Genomic DNA, 20807 nt, shown 5'->3' with positions numbered 1-20807 from the left:
AAAAATTAAAACACAGAACTCCTACTTCCCAGCCCACTGTGATTTCTCCCAATTGAAGTTTTTATTTTTTAGAGCCTTGTTAAGATACAGTCAATAAAATGTTCTAACATGGGGGAGCCTGCTAAAGAATTCCCTTGTTATTTGAAATGCTAAGTTGACATTTGAGAAAACTCCAAAGTAGTAATTTGTTCCCTGTTACACAGAGTTCACTCTGTACAATGTATGAAAACAGTGATCTGATATTAAGTCACTACTACAATTTTGAAATCACAGATGTTGCTGACACTTCATATGTCAGTAGTTCAACATACTTCGAATGACCTTCTCAAACAGGGGCTAAATCTATAATTACCTTTTCCCCCTCAAACCAAGTTTGGTGACATTTCTACCATTATCCTACCTCTGGCATGTGTAATGAATACAAAAAAACCAAACCCACAGTTTTTCTTCACCTTGGAAAAAAGGTGTGCTTATTACTGTTGGTAAAAATCCTCAAAAAGTGTATTTATTATTCATTTGGCATCCAATTTTGTAAAATAGCGTATTAAACACAAAGCCTTATATAAAAGTAGACAGTCTTCTTTTGAAGAATAAAATTCAACTAACACACTAATCAGCTAAAAATGTGAGCCTTCAATGAAGTTCCATTACCACAGATCAATCTATTTCTTGTGTCCAGCTAATGAATAAAAATTCTTTCCTAATAGAATATGAATTTAAACAACCAGCAAACTATAGCTTGATTTTCTAAATGCAGCACTTCTAAGAGTTCTCTAAAAAAGCAGTTCTCTTTAAAGTTCCCCTTTTTCTTGCTTTATCTCTGGAGAATTTGTAAGTTGTGTGGAGCTCTATGTTTTTCATCTTTCTTTCTTTCCCTCCCCGTCTTTCATTCTCTGTCTCTTTTCTGTCTTTCTCTGGGACAGGAAGTTGAGGGTGTTGACCTCATCTGGATCCTTCCCAATGTCAGACGGTGGTCTTTTCAAAAAGGGTTCCTAGTTGTGGATTTCTTCCTGATTTTATTTTTTAGATAACTGTGTCAATAAATGAGCTCTAAATGTTTTTGCCCCCTTCCCTCCTCATAGCTCTAAAATGACTCAAGTGACTCCTTTGAGGCTAATTACTGGGCAGCCTCTTAGAGAAGTAAGTATTATCTCTTTGTTCATTGAAAGTGTACTGTGCTTTCCTGATGGGGGCAGGGGCGTTGGGCTGGGAGTGCAAGCAACAAGATGTCCTGCCCACAGTGCCCTCGGCTCACAGGCATCGGAGCGCGGGCTGCTGATACCCTGGACCTACTTCTCCTGCACAGCAAAGTTAATGCAGTGTTGCTATTATGATTTCCTACTCCTATCCGGTCTAAATAGTAACCCCTTTGATTTCTAGAAAAGGGAAATATTACATAAAAACTGCTTCCTGTGAATAAGCATACTAAAACTGGAATGCCACACAATATACTCTATAAAAAGATTTTTGTGCCCAATTCTTTTTATAAGTTTATGAGGAGGAGGATGGCCTGGGGAACACCCTCCCCAGTCACCCAGTATTGCTCTGTGTACACGTGCCTGGAATGCCATCCTGATTCCGGTCTGCCTGTTCCCGAGCCTACCCATGCTTCAAGCGAACGGAAATTATTCACGCTGGCCCCTCTGAAACTTGCCCAGCTGATTCTGCTCACTGCCACAGATTAGCGTCTAGGATTGTGCTTGGAATTTATTGAGTATTCAATAAAGAACTGATGAACATGTAAAGAAATGAATGCCAGCAGCCAGGAAGGTGGCCTCACCCTGATATATACTGTTTGTGACTCTTGTAGGTTTTCAAAATATGCTATCTTGTACTCATTTATATCTGAAAAGGACTGGCCTAATTATATCACAGTATTTAAAGGGCTGTGCTGCTTCTCTTCATAGCAGCTTTTTAATCTCCCACAGCCCATTGTGAAGTGCCTTCCTTGTTCATAAAAGCTCAGCAAATGTTGGTTGTCTAATTAAAAGACTTCCATAACCATTTTGCTCAAAGTCACTGGAAATCTTCTGTGCATCTATTCAGTCAGTCATCATGACGCAGTTATTTGGATCTGATTACGCACTGGAGCTGCAAAGGCAAATAAAAAGTCTCTACCTTGGAAGATCTATCAGGGAATGGGCAAAACAAAAAAACATTTACAGTTCAAGATAATGACTGTGACTCTAAAGGTATGAGAGCACAGCCTTGGGATGACTAGGATTCTGAGAAAGGACCAAAGAACGCATAGGGACATACGTGGGGAGATGATGGTACGGACTGAAATAAAGGAACACAGCGAGACTTTCCTCCCGTGTTTCCTGATAGCACACTTCTGCTATTTGAAAGATAAAAGGGATCACCACATATGAGTAGGTGTCTGCCGCTAAGGCCAGGAATATTTAGGAATCACAATGTAAAACAACAAACACTAGTACTATGAGCACTGATTCTGAAGACAGATTCCATTCCTTTCTTCTGTGGAAAAGGTTGTTCAAGTTTCACACTGCGAGTGGAAAACAGGGTCCTATGGATGTAAAAATGTGTAGACAGAATGTGATAATGACGGAAGCCATCTCGTCAGTGAAACAGCATCTCATACCAAGGTGCCTTGGGATGAATTCACCATTTCTTTATGTGAAAATTCAGCACATCAGTCCACAAGGGATTTCTCAACACTTAAATACATGCACATTCATTTTCTTCCACACCTTTAACAAACATTCACACCTTCAGCCTCTTCTTGCCCTTCCTCTCAACGCCTGCACTGTCCAGGGCATGTTCCTGCCTTCAGTGATAAACATTAAGTATTCCGTCACTACCCATCAGGCCACATTTTGGTGGAGCTTATCTTCCATAGTTTTTTTTTTTTTGCAACGTTTATTTATTTTTTTTGGGACAGAGAGAGACAGAGCATGAACGGGGGAGGGGCAGAGAGAGAGGGAGACACAGAATCGGAAACAGGCTTCAGGCTCTGAGCCATCAGCCCAGAGCCTGACGCGGGGCTCGAACCCACGGACCGCGAGATCGTGACCTGGCTGAAGTCGGACGCTTAACCGACTGCGCCACCCAGGCGCCCCAATCTTCCATAGTTTTAAATCATTACAAATTTAAAATACGGTAGCTGTTTGTCCCTTTCTCAAATACAAAATTATATTTATTACTGATTTCAAACTATGCATGGTCCTTTAAAGGAGGCATTTGTCCCAGCCTGTGCTCAGTCCCCCTGCAAAGTATTGTATTCAGTCTCCTTTTTCTACAAGTGAAGGCGTGTGTTCACCGACTTACCCAAGATCACAGAGCAAGTTAGTGGTTAAGCTGGCATGAGGCTCATCTCTTCTCTCTGATTCCAACGTGCTTCTGTCATGCCATTGTATCTTCTTTATTTATATATAAGTCAATCGACATGGTATGCAAAGGTGCTTCCCAAGTCACACCGTGCCACATCTCTACATGTCTAGCAGTAACAGTATCAGTGGGGCATTTATCTCTGCTAACATCTAGCTCAATTACCTTGGAAGTAACGGAGAGAAAGCTCAGTTCTAGGAGCTTTTCTCCTTTGCCACCCTGCTCTGTAACTGTACTACAAGGCAGAAAGCCACTTTATAGGGACAGATAGGGCAGAATGAGACTCGTATTGTTGTTGGGACTCTAGCCTTTTCCCAGGAAGCTACGTAACTACTTGCTGCAAAACCATTGGGTATATATGTTTTATCATTCAGCAGATGTATTTTCAACTTAGTCCATACAAATTCCATACAAATCTATTCAAGATAATTTTTATTAAAAATCTACCAATATTTTAGCTGCCATTTCATCCTGTAGTCTATAGTAACATATACCGTACACACCAAAAATAATGAAAAAGTCCACATTCACCTGGGACCTTTTCTTTCATAACTTGGCTGGCACACTATCTTGACCAGGAAGAATAAAATACCTTTGCATTCTTGTTTTTGCTAACTTGTTCTTACTGCAGATGCGTCTGTTCTCATCTCAGTATTATCCCCTTTGGAAAGCAGAAGAAATGAACAGGGTTGTAATCAAAGAAACTCTACAAGGTGCTGGAGCTCACTCTACCCACAGTCTTTAGAGAAGAGTGCTGAACACGTTTTATTAGTTGCACTACTACTTCTAGGCTCCCATAAGTCTACCATTTTATTGTTGGTCACTAGGATGCATAGGTACCATTAGTGCAAAGAATAAAAATAAATCAGAAGTAACTGGCCTTCCTCTATGTCGTCGCAGACAACATACCTCTGGCAATTTTGAATTGAAATATCTTGACTATCAAGGTAGCCTCTTATATATTAGGAAAACAAGCAAAGGGGTTTAGGAAATGCTTTTATCTGGTTGCCAGCATTCAAGGAACTTCAGAAAAGACCGTTATCTAGCATGTCAACGGTGTGTGACTGAATATGTATCAGGTTGTCTACACTGTGGGAACAAGATCACTGGAATTTGGGCCTTGTGACTAAAATTTCATACTGTTAGTCGCAAAGACGAATATCTGCTTGGAGTGATTCTGACCTCTTTACTATAAAGTAACAGAGTAATTATAGAAGGGGAATGTTTTAAAAATATGACCTGATAAAATATAGATTGGTTTCTTCAGATCTATTCAAAGAACAAAAGATTGTAATCTGATACATATTCATACTACAGGGATATTCACTATTTTGTTTTTCCCATTGATTTATTACAGATACTTGTTTATGAAAAAGCTGTAATTTTGTTTAGCTTCAGAGTAGGTCTGTTGAAACCAGTGAACTTGGTAGATTTCATGTAGATTAAAAAGCTTTTCATGCTCAATTGTCTCCAAATTGGGACTGGTCATTTCTGGTCATGAGGAAGCAACATTGTTCTAATAGCTGTTCAGAGTTATTATTTTTGGCTTATTATTCTCTGATGAGGAAACAGAAACCTGACATTTTGCTGGATTCCCAGGACCTATGTCTTTAAAGACTATGATTATCAACCTTCCCCAGGGAGTTGTCTGTTAGAGAAAGAGGGCCATCTGGGACTAGAGTTGCAGTGCTATTCGTGGGGACATGAAAGAGCTTAGAAGTGGCCAGAAGGAGAAAATGGCCGCTAACTCACTTCCTTTGTCTGCAGTTGTCCAAGGGATAAAATAAATGAAAGAGATAATCTAAAAGAAAAGGAAGAGAAAAAAGATGAAATTTGAATACAGTGGAAAGTTTTTCCCCAGAGTCAATACTCAAGTTCAAGGCTATTAGGGGTAAAAATTGCAAGGTCATGGATGTGGGGTGAGGCCTTGGGCAATCAGTAGAGTTGATGCTGGAGGACACTGAGAACAAAAGCTTCCTGAAGCCTGAGAGTCTTAGAAAGAGGGATCTTTGACTTCTTATTTTAGAAGGGTAGATGTGTTGTGGCCAAGGGCACATGGTCAGATGTAATCTAGACTCACACAAAAGAAAAAGCAACACATGTAAACACAAGGCAACAGGAGACAGTCTTTTTTTCTTCATCAAGTTGATGCATTCGTGTGTCGTATTTACCAAGTGTTACTTAGAATTGTGTCATAACCTTGGCCTTTGAGCAATTCCAATCTAATTAGGGAAAATAGGTCTCAAACACAATTAATTTAAAACACGGCAATAAAAATTTCTCTAAATCTTTATGGTGAAAGCATATTTGCATTTGTTACCACATTTAAGTATCATTATTTTATTATAATATCAAATGATGTTGAAATGGAACATGTGCCCCACGTACAAAAGTTATGAAGCAACTATTACAGTGATTCTCCCGTAAATCCACCACCTCACCATGGAACTGGGGTATGATTTGAGCCCATTTATATGCTCCTTCCTATCTCATCTTTGCCTTCCTCCACTCTTAAGTTTTTTTATTTTGTTTTTTATTCCCTTGCTTTTAAAAAACAGGGGCTGGGGCACCTGGGTGGCCGACTCTTGATTTCAGCTCAGGTCACGATCTCACTGTGGTGGGTTTGAATCCTATGTCGGGTGCATGCTGAGTGTGGAGTCTGCTTGGGATTCTCTTTCTCCTTTATTTCTGACCCATCCCTGCTTGCTCTCTCTCCCTCTCTCTCTCTCTCAAATATTTAAAAAAATAATAAAAAATTTAAAAATAGAGGCTTTAAACTGTGAATATATGTGTGTACTTAAATGGGATATTACTTAGTTCCTTTTGAGCTCTACAAACATATTGAACTCTATGTAGTTTTCTGAAATGTGCTTCTCTTACACCCATCACCATTATATTACAAACAACTAGTGTAGTGGGTTGAAGTGCTTAATTTATTTTATATCTGTACAATATGCCATCGTGTTGATATTCTACAACGCATTCATCCATTTCTTCACAACTGCGTACTTGGATTGTTTCTAGTTGTTTTGCTATTAGAACATTAATGCAATGCATACTATTGTACACATTTCTTGAGGGGCAAGTTCAAGATTGTGTCCAAGGATATATACTTAGTAGTGAGAGTAATTTTAGATATGTGAATGTTTAAGATATAATGCCAAATTGTTTTCTAAAATTGTTATATCAACTATATTGATCTCTGGATTGTATACAAGTTTCTATGGATCCTAATCAACTCTGACATTTGGTATGTTAGACTTGTCAATTAGTGCCAATCTGGAGGGTGTAGAATCATTGTGATTTTAATTGGCATTCCTCTGACTTGAAAGCACTTTTTAAAATGCTTCCTTTAGATTGTGTTTTGATGAATTTAGAATTTCCAAATTTTAACATACAAAATGTACACATCTTATGTAATTAGTGTTTTGTGTTTATGAATTCCTCACTATTCGACTTCAAGGTTATAAATTTATCTGCTCATATTTTCACCGAAAATATTTCAAGTTCTCTTTTCATATTTAAATCATTAATCTTCCATCTAGAACTGTAGAGGAAGAGGAAGAGGAGAGGAGGGTTTAATTTTATCCTTTTCCACACAGATAATCAATTTTCCAGGTATCCGCGCCACTTCCCTCAAGGACACCCTCCCCTACTATTGCGGGGTTGTTCTTGGCTTTCTCTCCTGTTTCATTAGCTAACTTGTCTATTCCTTCATAAGTATCATATTATATGAATTCAATGTTTAAAAATGTTTGACATTTAAGCAGGCCAGTTCTCCCACCTTGCATGACTTCATTAATAATCTCTTGGCTATATTCTTCCGTCCATGGCTCTTCCAGAGATATTTTAGAATCCATTTGTCAAGTTTCTTGAAAAACAGAACTTTGATTTCAACTGTAGAGAATGTATGGACCAACTCTGGGAGCATTAGTATCTTTACAATACTGACTCTTTCTATTTTGTGAGTATAATATATCCCTGTACTTATTTAGATCCCCTTTAATATCTCTCAGTAAAGTTTTATAATCCAGCATATGGTATAATGTGCAAAGTTACATCACATAAAGACTTCTTTGTAACATAGTTCTTGTTGCTTTCATAAATGGTAAATTTTAAAATATACATTTTCTAAATATTTGTGGGTTTGTTAAACTTACTATTTTTTTTAAATTTTATTTTTAACATTTATTTATTTTTGAGACAGAGAGAGAGAGCATGAACAGGGAGGGTCAGAGAAAGAGGGAGACACAGAATCCGAAACAGGCTCCAGGCTCTGAGCTGTCAGCACAGAGCCCAACGCGGGACTCGAACCCACAGACTGTGAGATCATGACCTGAGCCGAAGTCGGCCGCTCAACCGACTGAGCCACCCAGGCACCCCTTACTATTTTTAATAATTTGACTATTTTTGTCACATGTTCTTAGTAGAAAATCATATCATCTGCAAAAATTATGATTCTTAAGACTTTTATTGCCATTGCCTTCCCTGCATTTGGGAGAATCTCCAGCATAAAGTTGAAGACAGACCATGGTAGTGTGTCCCCATTAGAGATCCTGTTTCTTTCATTTCTTTTTTTAACAATTTTTTTCATGTTTATTTCGAGAGTGGGCGTGGGGGAAAGGGGCAGAGAGAGAGGGAGACACAGAATCCAAAGCAAGCTCCAGGCTCTGAGCTATCAGCACAGAGCCCAATGGGGGTTTTGAACTTGAGGGTGAGGGGATGGAGAGATTATGACCTGAGACAGAGTCAGAAGCTCAATGGACTGAGCCAGCCAGGTGCCCCAGAGATTGTATTTTTTGTAGGCTTTCCTTTTTAAAATAGGTATTACTTTTTTAGGTTAAAATAGTTCTAGCTTGTTCCTGCTTTCTCAATTAAAAAAAAAAAAAAAGGGTGTTGGATTTTGCCAAATGTTCTTTTATGAATCTGTTAAGATGACCATACTTTTCCCCCTTTAACCCACAAATGATTATTTAAAATGACACATATAGATTTTTTAAATGTCAAACCACCCTTTCTATTCCTAGAATTAAACTAATTTGATTAAAGTGTTTTATCTGGTTTTATACTACTGAATTGCTCAGGTTTTAGCATCTATGTTCATGAGTGACATTTATTCTTTTCTATTCTCTGCACAAGTTTATAAAGAGATTGAAATGAATTGTTTCTTGAAAGCTAAGTACAATTTGCTTATAAAACTTTTTCGTTTCCTTTGTAGGAGAATTTTAAAGGCTTTTTATTTTTAAAAGTGTTATAAGATTATTTTTTCTTGGTTGATTTCAGTGAAAGTCTATACTTTTTAATCATTTGTCTATGCCATCTAATTTTTCAAGTTTATCGACTTAAAGTTGTACATTATATTCCCTAATCTCTATCACTGATTATTCCACTATTTGTATTATTATTTGTTCCCTCTCTCTTGACTTGATAGAGGTCAGTATACTTATTTTTAGGTTTTCCACATAATCAATTTTTTTTTGTCTCCTAATTTTATGTTTGCTTTTATCCTTCATTTTTCTTTTCATCTTAAGTATTTCCTTTCTTGAGTTGGGTTTATATATCATTCTATTTCTTACTCCTTAAGACACCTGCTTCATTATCATTCACTTTTTCTTCTTTTATAATGGCATTTAATGTTTTTACATTTCCCTGTAAGTACCTCTTTTTCTTACAACCCATATGTTTAATCTTTTTTTTTTTTTAATGTTTATTTATTTTTGAGACAGAAGGAGACAGAACACAAATGGGGGAGGGGCAGAGAGAGAGGGAGACACAGAATCTGAAACAGGCTCCAGGCTCTGAGCTGTCAGCACAGAGCCTGATGCGGGGCTCGAACCCATGAACCGTGAGATCATGACCTGAGCTGAAGTCGGCTGCTCAACTGACTGAGTCACCCAGGTGCCCCCAACCCATATGTTTAGATGTACACTATATCTTATAATCCAATTATTTTTAAAAAAAACTTTTTTAATATTTATTTTTTAGAGACAGAGAGAGAGAGACAGAGTGCCAGCAGGGGAATGGCAGAGAGAGAGGGAGACACAGAATCTGAAGCAGGCTCCAGGCTCTGAGCTGTTAGCACAGAGCCCCACGCAGGGCTCTCAAACTCACAAATTGCAAGATCATGACCTGAGCCAACATCCGATGCTTAACTGACTGAGCCACCAAGGGGCCCCAATCATCCAATTATTCGTAAAATTTCAAATATGAGTTCTTATCTCTTGAATTATTAGTGTGAATATGTTTTAATTTCCCAATGATGGGAATTTCTACTGTAAGTTCTAACTTAATTGCATCATGGTTTGAATATGTAGTCTCTGCAACAGCAATTTTTTGAAATTTGTTAAGATATATTTCACAGTCTACAGTAGCAATTTTCAAAATACTCCATGCGTGATTGAGAACAATATGTATATTCTAATTCTAATTATTAAATAGAGTTCTAAATGTGCATCAGATTAAGCTTGCTTATTTTGTTGCTTAAAGCATTTGATGCTTTACTAACTTTTTACTCTTGATAGCCTCCCACCAAAATTGTAGATTTTTCAGAATTTCTATATAGTTCTATATACATATATACATATATATATAGGTGTTCAATGTTTTCTTTATGTGTTTTTAGTCCATTTTAGTTGTATACAGTTTATACTTATTATCATGGTGAACTGGAATTTTTATCAATATTGGTGGCTTATAATTTTACGTGGTAGTTTTAATAATTTGTCTTAAATGTCTATATTTCACTTGAATTTACCTTTTATCTTTTCCTTTACCTTGCAACCTTTCTAAACTTTTACACATTACAGATCTTTGTAAACAGCATGTGACTGGAGTGTTTTCCATACAATAAACTTAATAATTATCTAAATCCATTTCCATTTATTGTGATTTTGTCACATTTTCCTTTTTATTTATCCCATTTTTAATATTTTGCATTTATTTGGTATTGACTGATGTTTTTGTTTGTATCACATTTTGTTCCCTAAAATTTATTCACCCAAGTTCTACTCCTTTATCTTTGAAAGTCTGCCATTTATTTTTAGCATGGCAAATTTACATTATAATAAAATCGAAAGTTAAAAACATACATTAATGCAACCCCATTTCCTACAAAAGTACAAGAAACTTGGAGCTTCTGGACTCTGATCAGCCCTCTTCTGACTTTCAGCTCTAGCAGCAGCCTTCTGTTTCGTAATCTGTAACTGAAGGTCATTGCTTGATCTTAATAGGTGGGAGCTCTGTGGACCTAGGTTGGGGATTGGGAACGCTTTTTTGCCAGAGTGTTTTTGCTTCTGCCACTAGGTAGGAGAACTACTAACCTTGAGGGGCTTAGCTCAGCTGGGGCTGGCTCAAGACTCAGTTTCCCAGTTTCCATGTTGTTCTTCCAGTCTGCCCACTACTCAGGTTCTGGGTCTTCCCTTTATTCCTAGCTCATGTTGGTGTGTTTTTAGAAGAGTGCTTCATTGGTGATCTTCCTACTCCTTGTGAGACTAATGGCATCTGAGTCTGTTCTTTCTGGAGTTTACTGTGAAGTTTCTTTGGGACAATACTGCTCTCAGCAGAAATCTCCCTTTCAGTCATTTTAATATCGCAGTAAAGTTGGAATTATTATTACTACATTTACTTCTATGTTTTGACATAGAGAGGCTAATTTGCAGAAGATACAACAGAAATTTAAGTGGGAGATTAGACTCTTGATTTTGTTTTATACTTCAATTTCATATTCTTTTTTACCTTAAAGCTATTAAAAGATGCAAATTATTGTACAAAGCAGTAACATACTAATGCTGAGGGGAGGCAGAATAAGGACAGGATCAGAATTTTTGTTCTAGTTAGAGCAACTGTTGTTTTCATAGAATACGGTGGTATTCAGTCACACATGTACTTACACACTATACTTACTCATATTTTCCACAGTTCTACCTATCCCTGCCCCTCAGTTTCCATGAGTTAGACTACCATCAGCTTTGCTACCATTCACTTGCGTCCTCTGTGACAGATTTCATGAACATTATTTCCCACACTTATGTATCATTGTTACTCCAATCCTACAGATGACTGAGACCAACGCAATGAATGACTTTCTCAGTGCCACTACCAGGAAGAGATCCAGGAATCAAACTGAATTTTGTTTCCGGAAGCCACCCTCTTATACTTTCTTTTATGAATTTTATGCAACAGCACAGTTTTCTAGGAGTGACAAAGAACTGGACAGTGATTGTAAGTCTGAGTAACAGCCCTGCTTTTTAAATTTTCACAGGCCTACTTTCCAATGTATAGGTCAAAGAGTAAAAGTGCCTCTCCTTCAATTTTGTAAATAAACAACAGTCTTTGAAGTTCTGAAGTCTTCTATATTTTAAAGGCGGCCTTAAAAGCTGAGATTAATACTGTTTTAAAAATTCCTATGTATTGCATCAGAATTGGGTTTTCCATATTAATGGCTAATCCTAAAGCCTGTACTATGGCCAGAATAATGGGTTTTGGAGGTCTGACTCAATTAAGCCAACACTTAACTGATCTGTGACCTGGGAGTATGTTACCTATTTGTCAAGGCCTCATATTTTTCATCTACCAATTTTTACTAAATTTGTAAGTTTTGTGACAATTAAATGAGATAATGCATGTAGTCCAGGTCTGGTTCCAGCAAACAGTTAATGCTAAAACAGTGAAGGAATTATAGGAATTTGGAAAAGGGAAATTATGGATAGTTGTGTAATTTCCTATATCCTAAAAGTTGTATTGAAATTTATGTTTGAATGTTAAGATTAGCATCAAAATTTGCAATAAGAAACATATTATTAAAACATACATCCTACATAACTGGACATGATTTTGACCTTCTAATAGTTGTTAAATTAACATTCCATGTCTAGAAAAGTGAGATACTGCTTTGATAAAGTCTTTACAGATCACCAAATGGTCCAAAGCTCTTGAGTTTTCTCGAAGGGAAAGCATACAATGTAAAGAGATACAGCCACTGCAGTTTCCGTCCTCGAGAATAACGGTAGAATAGCTTAATATTGTAGGAGAACATCTGGGCAGCGCAGCTTATTTGGTATAAAAAGTGGCACTTGGATTTCCCTTGATTTTTCTGTAGTTTATATAAAGCACTGCTTAACAATAACTCTACTTGTGTTCAGCCACCCATTCAAACTCATTTTTCCCCTCAGTGAACAAAGTTACTTCCTCTTGTGGAAAAATTCAATAAAACATTTGAATAAAATAACCCTTTGATACAGTTGAAAAAGAGGAAAGCACATTTGTCTTATCTGACTACATAACTTAAAAGCAATTCAGGAAGAAGACATTTATTGCCCAAGGGACTTTTATTTTTTTTATTTTATTACTTGAACATAATGTGCCAGGTAACTGTTCTACTGGCCATTTAAAATAAAGAATGCCTTTCAGCAAAGTCCCTGGAATGCTCCCTGGCAGGTCCCCCCACCCCTTTCACCCCAACCTGAAGTCACTAGTGACATCAGCCTGGGGCCTGTCTCCAGAAGGAGATTTTAGACCTGAGGGGCACTCATGGGGCTCTCCCACTCTGGGGACCACAAAAATCCCAAAAGTTTCTTAGTTAACACCCTTTAAAATATTGAGGCCTGTGGAAAACCTACGCACGGAAAGTCTGTTTCTATTTCAGTTGTGTATCAGTTAAGATGGAAAAATTTTAAAGTCCACACAGATGGTAAATAAATTTCTGCTACATGAGGCAGTTCCTGGAATAAAGCAATTTTCTCAAATAACAAGTGCCAACTTATTTTTTCAGTGGGACTTATTTTTAACTTTCCCAGGGAATAGTTGAGAGACTGGGAGCAGTGTCCTTCACCTTAGGAATCTGAGTCTCCTTCCAGAAGAAACTAATGCGGTTCTTGCTACAGACTTACGTGTATATATACATGCATACATACATTGAATGAAGGGAGTGGTTGTTCATTTTCTTGGAGGAAGGAATGAAAGAGAGGCTAAGAAGTTGGAAATCTTGCAGAAATATTTACGTTTTAATTCAATGTTTAATTTTCTATAATTTATCCTAAACAGTGTAAAATTAACTCTAACACTTGCTTAAGAATTCATTAGATATCTTGAATTAATGACCATTGATCCTTGGGCATTCTTTTTTTCATATTTATTTATTTATTTATTTATTTATTTATTTATTTAGTGAGAGAGAGAGCACGCATGTGCAGAGTTGGGGGGGGGGGGGCAGGGCAGAGAGAATCCGAAGCCGGCTGTGGTGCTGTCAGTGCAGAGCCCAACCCAATCTTATGAACTGTGAGATCATGAGCTGAGCCAAAATCAAGAGCCTACTGCTTAAGGGACTGAGCCACCCAGGTGCCCCAATCCTTGGGAATTCTTTACACACTATGAGACTTGGCCTGTGTCTCCAGAAGTCTTCAGTGCTCAAGTCTCCTAGGATATAGTTGAACCCCTGACGGTTTGCTGGGTCATGCTTCATTGGGAAGAAACATCCCTGGACTTCATCTGGCAGGAAATGCTAGTGTCTTAAACAAAACTATGCCATTTACTAAATCAGGGTGATGTAAACATTTCCTCTAAGTAGCAGAAGTTCCTTATTCATCAGAAACACAAACAATGACTATTAAATAATTAAACGGTTATAATATACTGATAGTTTTAGTGAGGGTATTACAGCAAGAGTGCGAAGTACACATCCCTTACAAATGTGTTAACTTTTTCTTGGCAAAATATTTTATTCTGCACTATAGAGGGTTTATCAATCTATCAATAAATATTTACTAAGTGCCTAAATACTAGTCACTGTAAAAGTAAGGAAAAAAGGAAAACCTGTCTTTACCTTAAAGAGGTTATAGTTGAAAAGACAAATATGAAGGAATTAGAGAACCACCAAGAGGCAGACTGTGTGATGCTGAGCATCAGAGTGTGGAGGCAGAGGGTGACGTGCTAACCTGATATGTTAAGAGAGATCCTTCACGTAGATTGAGTATTTGTGACCTCTTCCTTCCACCCAAATGATGTTGAAGCCTTAATCCTCAATATGATGGTATTAGGAGGTGAGGCCTTTGGGAAGTAATTAGTTTTAGATGAGGTCATGAGGATAAAGCCTCCATGATGGAATCAGCATCCTATTAAAAGGGAGAGAAACCAAAGCTTCCTCTCTCCACCACAAAAGAACAAAGTAAGGTGGCCACCCATAAGCCAGGAAGAGACTCTGCGCCAGAATCCGAACATGTTGGCACCCTGATCTCAGACTTCTAGCCTCCAGAACTATAAGGAAACAATGTGTATTGTTTAAACCACCTAGCCTATGGTATTTTGTTATAGCAGCCTGATGAGACTAAGACAGACACTCAATGCTCAGGTGAAATCTATCAGTAAACCATCCACATGGAACAGGAAGACCGGTTTTTAGAAGGAAATTTTTGAAGTACTTGTTTTTTAGTGACACGGTTATCATCTTTCCATTGCAGTGACAACTTTGTGTGACAAATTCTTATATTTGAAAGTAAATGCTGATAAATAAACAACATTCACTATGCTGACAACCAAACACAATTTACTATCAAACAACTATGTGGGAATCAGAGAAATGGGGAGCTGGGGGGAAACAGAAAGATTTCCTAATTCAATACCCTCCCCAGAACAATGAGGAAACAATCCTATGGAGGGGACAGGCTTGCTCCAGGTCACAGGTGCTGTCAGAGCTGGAAACAGAACAACACTCTTCTAGGAGGTAACTAACCCTGTGCCCCTCCCCCATTATAACATAAGAACAATAACAGGTTCCACGTTACTCTTCTGTAGTATTTATGCAAAGATGTGTCAATTTGACTTACTGAGAATAAAAGACCTCTAGAGCAACTGCCTAAATTTTCCTTCTTGGTTTTATTTGGTCACTAAGTCTCTTGTGGGTTTATACCAACGCAAAGTGCAGGTATTAACAATTAAATGAGAACATATTTTGATAGTGACATAATGGCATTTTTTAACAGACAAGACCAAATTACAATTTTGTCTAAAAAAAGTAGTAGATTCCTAAATACTTGTAGCTGGTTTTCCTTCTTTGACTTAAACATGTTGTGTCAGGGTTGAATTTGTTTTTAAAAGACTTGAAAAAAGGTGTTTTCTATAACACAGTACAGATATCTTCATAATTAAAGTTTAGTTCTAAAACTTTTTAGTCTGGAGAAAACCCTGATATTCAATTTTGGTTCAAAAGGATTTTAGTTTTCTGATGCTGAGGCTCAGCAAAGGCCATCTTTCCTATCAGGGCTTTGGCTAAATACCACTGGTTATAATAATGAATTTCCTGTTATTCTTAGCATGTGCCCAGAAGCCATGGAGATTTTTGGACTTACTTAGTGAATTAAAGAAAGAAAGTTTAAAAAGACCCTTTTATGAATAGCAACCATAGAAAATAGAGATTATAAACAGTGGTAGTTTCACAAGGAAAAAAAAAATACAACCATAACCACAGAATCTCTTCCAGAGATTGGGAGACTCTTTGGTATATTTCAGCTCTGAGGTAAATTTGGGGAAATATAAACCCTGAGGCTGCTACTTAAATTTTTAGAAGAATAAACTATGGTCAGTGATTGACAAGTACTGGGTATGTGGCACTAAGAAATGAGGCTGTGATGTCAAAGAGACCCGGATGTCATCTCAGAAAACTAATTAGTGTTGAGTGAAATTATTCTATAAAAAGAGAATGGATCTAAACTCATCATTACCTTCAATCTTGTGTTGTTTGTGGTTCCCACATGGTTGGGTCATTATTTCATAACCAGTTCTCCACTGAATTATGAATGGGTAGTGTAGAAACTTCTACAGGTAATCAGTTCTTAGTTTACCATTTCCTAGGGAATAAGAAAAGTGAGTAGGTTGCCTTTTAAAGCTAAAAGAAGCTATAGAGATGAATTGTGATGGGTGAAACATATCAATTTAAAACTAATAAGTATTTTATACATTTTGAACTTTAAATAGAATATATAATGAGCTATTTTGGTATTGCTTCAGAAATCTAATTAGTGTCACTTATTGCTTTGTGAATATTAGCTCTTCCACAGATTTCTGTGAACATCCAGCTATAAGAGCCTTATTTTCCATGATATTTTTGAAGCATTAAAAAAAGCATTAGTTACCTAAAGCTTAATCTCTATCAAAACATATTGGATTGTCTATTCAAAACATTAGAAAAATTAAAAACAAAAGCAAATATATTCTACTAATTTCAACAGGATTTTCTTATGCCACTAATAAATACAAATTTAGAAGAGGCAAGGTGCATTTTCATTTTTACATACACATCCATAACCCGCTTCTTTTTAGTATGGCACTGCGTAAGTCAACAATGTAATCTGGGTCCCATTTAGGTGATAAAATGGGACACTTCAGAAGGTGAATGGAGGAGCAAAGTAGGCGATGTGGCGACAACAGGCATAAAGCAGAGTGGCCAGACAAACAAGGATAAATGGTCATCATGCTAATGGAGCATATTCCTTAAGTGTTAGAGTTAGGAAAGTTTTATCCTTCAAGTTTTTTTTGAATTTCTTAAAGAAAATAATATTCATCTCTGATTATCTGGCAATTAACATGATGCCTAAATGTTATATGTTAAAAATAATGCTAAATAAATGAATTGATGACTGAATACATTAACAAAAATATATGTTCATGCAAACAATTATAATTTTATTATGGAATACACTCCTTCCTGTCTGTAAAATCAAAGAAGACTAACACAGTAGATTGGAGGATATGAAAAGACATAACCATGAGGGAATCTTTTTTCCTTCTTCCAGACCCATAGCAAGGAAAGTTGTGTCCTTCACCAGCCATACTGAAAATGGAGACAATTCAACTATAGCTGGGGAGTACACACTCGCTCATCCAACTCATCTCAGGCATCCATCCATCCATCCATCCATCCATCCATCGGCTGGAAAACTCCCGGTTTTTCACTATACCATATTGATCACTGAGACTACACAAGGAAAATACATAGTTCCTCAAAGTGCATTTGGTATCACCAAATCAGGGCATTTATTAGGTTGACTTTCAAACAAAATTTTAAAAAGATTAATTATCATTCACTTATTTCCTCAGTGAAGATATTTTCAGGGAGAGAGGGAGGGAGAGGTAGCTTCAGGAACTTTAAGAAAGTAGAATGAGTTTGAAACAGTTAAGTGGTAAATGCTAGAATGAGGAACCAGGTGTATAGAGTGACTCAGAGGCTCTAAGAGCCCATGGTGGCCAGACAGCATGGATCTGTGGTGCGTCTCTATACGACTTATTAGAGTAGTGAGACTAAGTTTAAAATTTTAACAAGGACTAAATAGAGAACCTTAAAATACAGGCTGAGGATATTATCTTCATTTGACAAAAAGCAAGACATTATTTAGCTTTTTCATGAAGGGAAATAACCTGGTGACGATGTTTTCTTAGGAAGTTTAAATCTGATTATACTGTATAGAATAAACCAGAATAAGAGGAAAAAGACTGGATCCAGGGAGACGGTAAGGAATTTATTATAGTACCTCCTCATGCAGAGATGAGCATATAGGTAGGATAGAAACATGAGAAGTGGAGATAAATCATTCCTATGAGAAGAATGGATTTCTACAAAAATCATAGAGGGGTCATACAACAGTCACCTATGCTATCCAATTCTCCTTGGTCATAATAAGGGAAGGGAACCCAAATCACTAAATAATTAAGAAAAATCAATTGCAGGGAAACAGACTGCTGCACAAAAAGAAATAATTCAGGTAATACTAACTACACATTAAAAACCTCTAAACCTCACATTAAATTATCCCTATAATTAGTGTTCTCAGAGAGGTTTGAGAGAATGCTCCATCTGTAAAATATGAATACAGTACCATCAAAGAGCGAGCAGAAAACATACTTCATTTGCTTCACCTTCGCTTTTGTGGCATATACAGGGTTTTGGCTCCTTCTAATCCCAATCCCTCCATTGGTCACTGGATGCCCTCCTCTTTCATCAGTTCAAGGACAACACTTCTGCCTCCTCTGTTGTAGTAATGATATTTTCTGTACTCGGTCATTTCTTTGAGCTTCCAAATTTGATGTCCAAATCTCTCCCATTTAACATTTTACAAAATTCTCTCTTGACTACACATCTTCTGGCTTTCACCCTCTTCCTTCATTTTCTTTTACAGCAAATATTAAATCATTGTTTAATAGCTGGCTCTGCTTACTTTCTTCAATTCCTGTCCTCCCTTTTGGTCTTAAGAACTCTATGAAAGTAAACCTATGCCCCCGCCAAACTATGAACAAGCCAGCCAATGGACTTTATGCTGTTAAATGCCAAGTTTCTTGGTGAGCTACTCACAGCATTTGAAACATTCTGATTGCATTCTCCCTTTAGAAACTGTTCCTTCATATGGTATCTAAGATCCTACTCTTTGATTCTGTTCCTTCCTTTGTTCATTCTACTCCTTAGTTGGTTTACTATCCATTTGTTGGATCTCTTTTCTGCTTCCCTATACTACAGAGTAAGTCCTTGAAAGCAAAGATATTATTTTGTGTCTCTCACATCCAAAGGAGTGCTTGGTACACAGCAAGTGCTCAATTAACTGTTTATCAACTAGGTAACTGAATAGCAACAATTTCTAGTTAAAAATAGGACTTAAGCAATAAATATTTTAAAGGGCAATGAATAATAAAATGAATCTATTTGAACACCCAGCTGTTGATCAGCTGGGGGAGGAGAGGTAGATCAAGGGATAAGTGTTCATTTTCTGAACTTCTGAAATGGGAATGAAATGCTATTTAAAATGAATAATCAACAAATGGAGAAATGAGCATTTTATTTAGTAGGCATATTCCTGAAGGCAAATATCAGAGGAAATAAAAATACGTAAATAATAAAAAATCCGTAGGTAGAGGGGAGAAGCTCTGAACTATTATGAGAATACTAAATTCCACTGAAAGTAAGTTTCGGATGATAGAAAATTTGTCAGCCGTTGTTTTATTTAGTCCATTACATCGAACTATGCTTAGCATAATATAAGCAACTGCTGTGGGTTGAATGTTATCTCCCCCACCCCACAAATTCATATGTTGACAATTTATGAAGTCATACCAGAGCAGGATGGACTTCCATTCCAAAATGACTAGTGTCCTCGCAAAAAGGGGAAATCTGGACACAGACACAACACCATGTGGACATAAACGCAGAGATCAAGTGATATGTCTGCAAGCCAAAGAGCAATAAAAATTACCAGCCGAAGACCAGAAGCCAGGAGAGAGGCGCAGAGCAGATTCTGTCACAGCCAACAGAAGGAACTAATCCTGCTGACACCTTGATCTCAGACTTTTGGTCTTCAGAACCAATAAAATGACAAGCAATTCCTACTGTTGAAGTACACAGTTTCAGGTACTGTGTTACAACTGTCCTAGCAAACGGATACAGCAAAGATATCTGTTAAGCACACGAATGGAATACCTCATCGTTCACAAGTGAACAGCATAAATTCTATGTACTGTCACTAATTAATAAATATAAATAAAAGCATGTATTTTTTTTGTTAATTTTCAGAGTGCAAGTGAGGGAGGGGCAGAGAGAGTGGGGGACAGAGGATCTGAAGCTGGCTCTGTGCCCACAGCAGACAGCTAGATGCAGGGCCCGAAGTCATGCATGGTTTGATCATGACCTGAGCCCAAGTCCCACGTAAAAGCATGTACTTATAGTTACTTATCGTCACTTAGGTAATGAATCAGAATTGGAGACAGTTCTGATTCAAGGTCGGTCTTTGGAAAAATGGGACTAGTCGGAGAGGAAATTCAACTTCATTTTATACTTTTTTTTGGCCATGTGCATGTATCACTTATAAAAAGAAAGAAAATATGGAATTGGTAAATACACCAGTGCTATCTTACTGGGAGTGTCTTTTCTCAAGTTGAGCAGTGAGGCAATTTAAAGCTTGGAACTGATTCAGGCATTTTTACTTCATATAATTACTTATAATTATGGCCGGTATGTTATCTCTCAAAGAAAATAAGCTACATTTTCTGTAGAAATGTCCCCATGGTATATGCTATCGTTTACAGTTACTTTTATGACAATTTCCAAAGAACTATCAGATGAAATAAAAGATGAGGAAAAATGGATTAAGTGATTCAATTGGAACAAGAAAGCGGTAAAAAAAAAAAAAAAAAAAAAAAAAAGCGTGAATTATTACAGTCCACGAAGATAAGGCTCAACACGCTGTGCTTGTCTCCCCTCGGGCCCTCGTTCTACAAAATGTAATAATCCTTCAAGCCCTCGTTCTACAAAATGTAGTAAGCACACACCGTGTGCCAGCAAAAGGTAGGCACGAGGGGGAGAACGGTGAATATGCTCGAAGCGTGCTGGTCGCAGCCTTCCAGGAATTTAGTTTGAGGTTAGGTCTGTGTGCTAGAAAAGTAGCCCCCCCCCCCTCGCTGGCCCACTGGGGAAAGTTCCAAGACCC

General features: G+C 37.3%; 1 protein-coding gene across 8 annotated transcripts in view; it reads right to left on the bottom strand.

The window, feature by feature from the left end:
* The window catches only part of DLC1 (DLC1 Rho GTPase activating protein), a 483787-nt gene that overhangs the window by 374255 nt on the left and 88725 nt on the right, over positions 1-20807 (bottom strand). The gene's annotated exons all lie outside the window — the stretch shown is intronic.

This window comes from Leopardus geoffroyi, chromosome B1 (assembly GCF_018350155.1).
Source record: "Leopardus geoffroyi isolate Oge1 chromosome B1, O.geoffroyi_Oge1_pat1.0, whole genome shotgun sequence".
Classification (NCBI taxonomy): Eukaryota; Metazoa; Chordata; class Mammalia; order Carnivora; family Felidae; genus Leopardus; species Leopardus geoffroyi.
The sequence above is the reverse complement of the archived record's forward strand: the minus strand, read 5'-3'. Positions and strand labels throughout refer to the sequence as shown.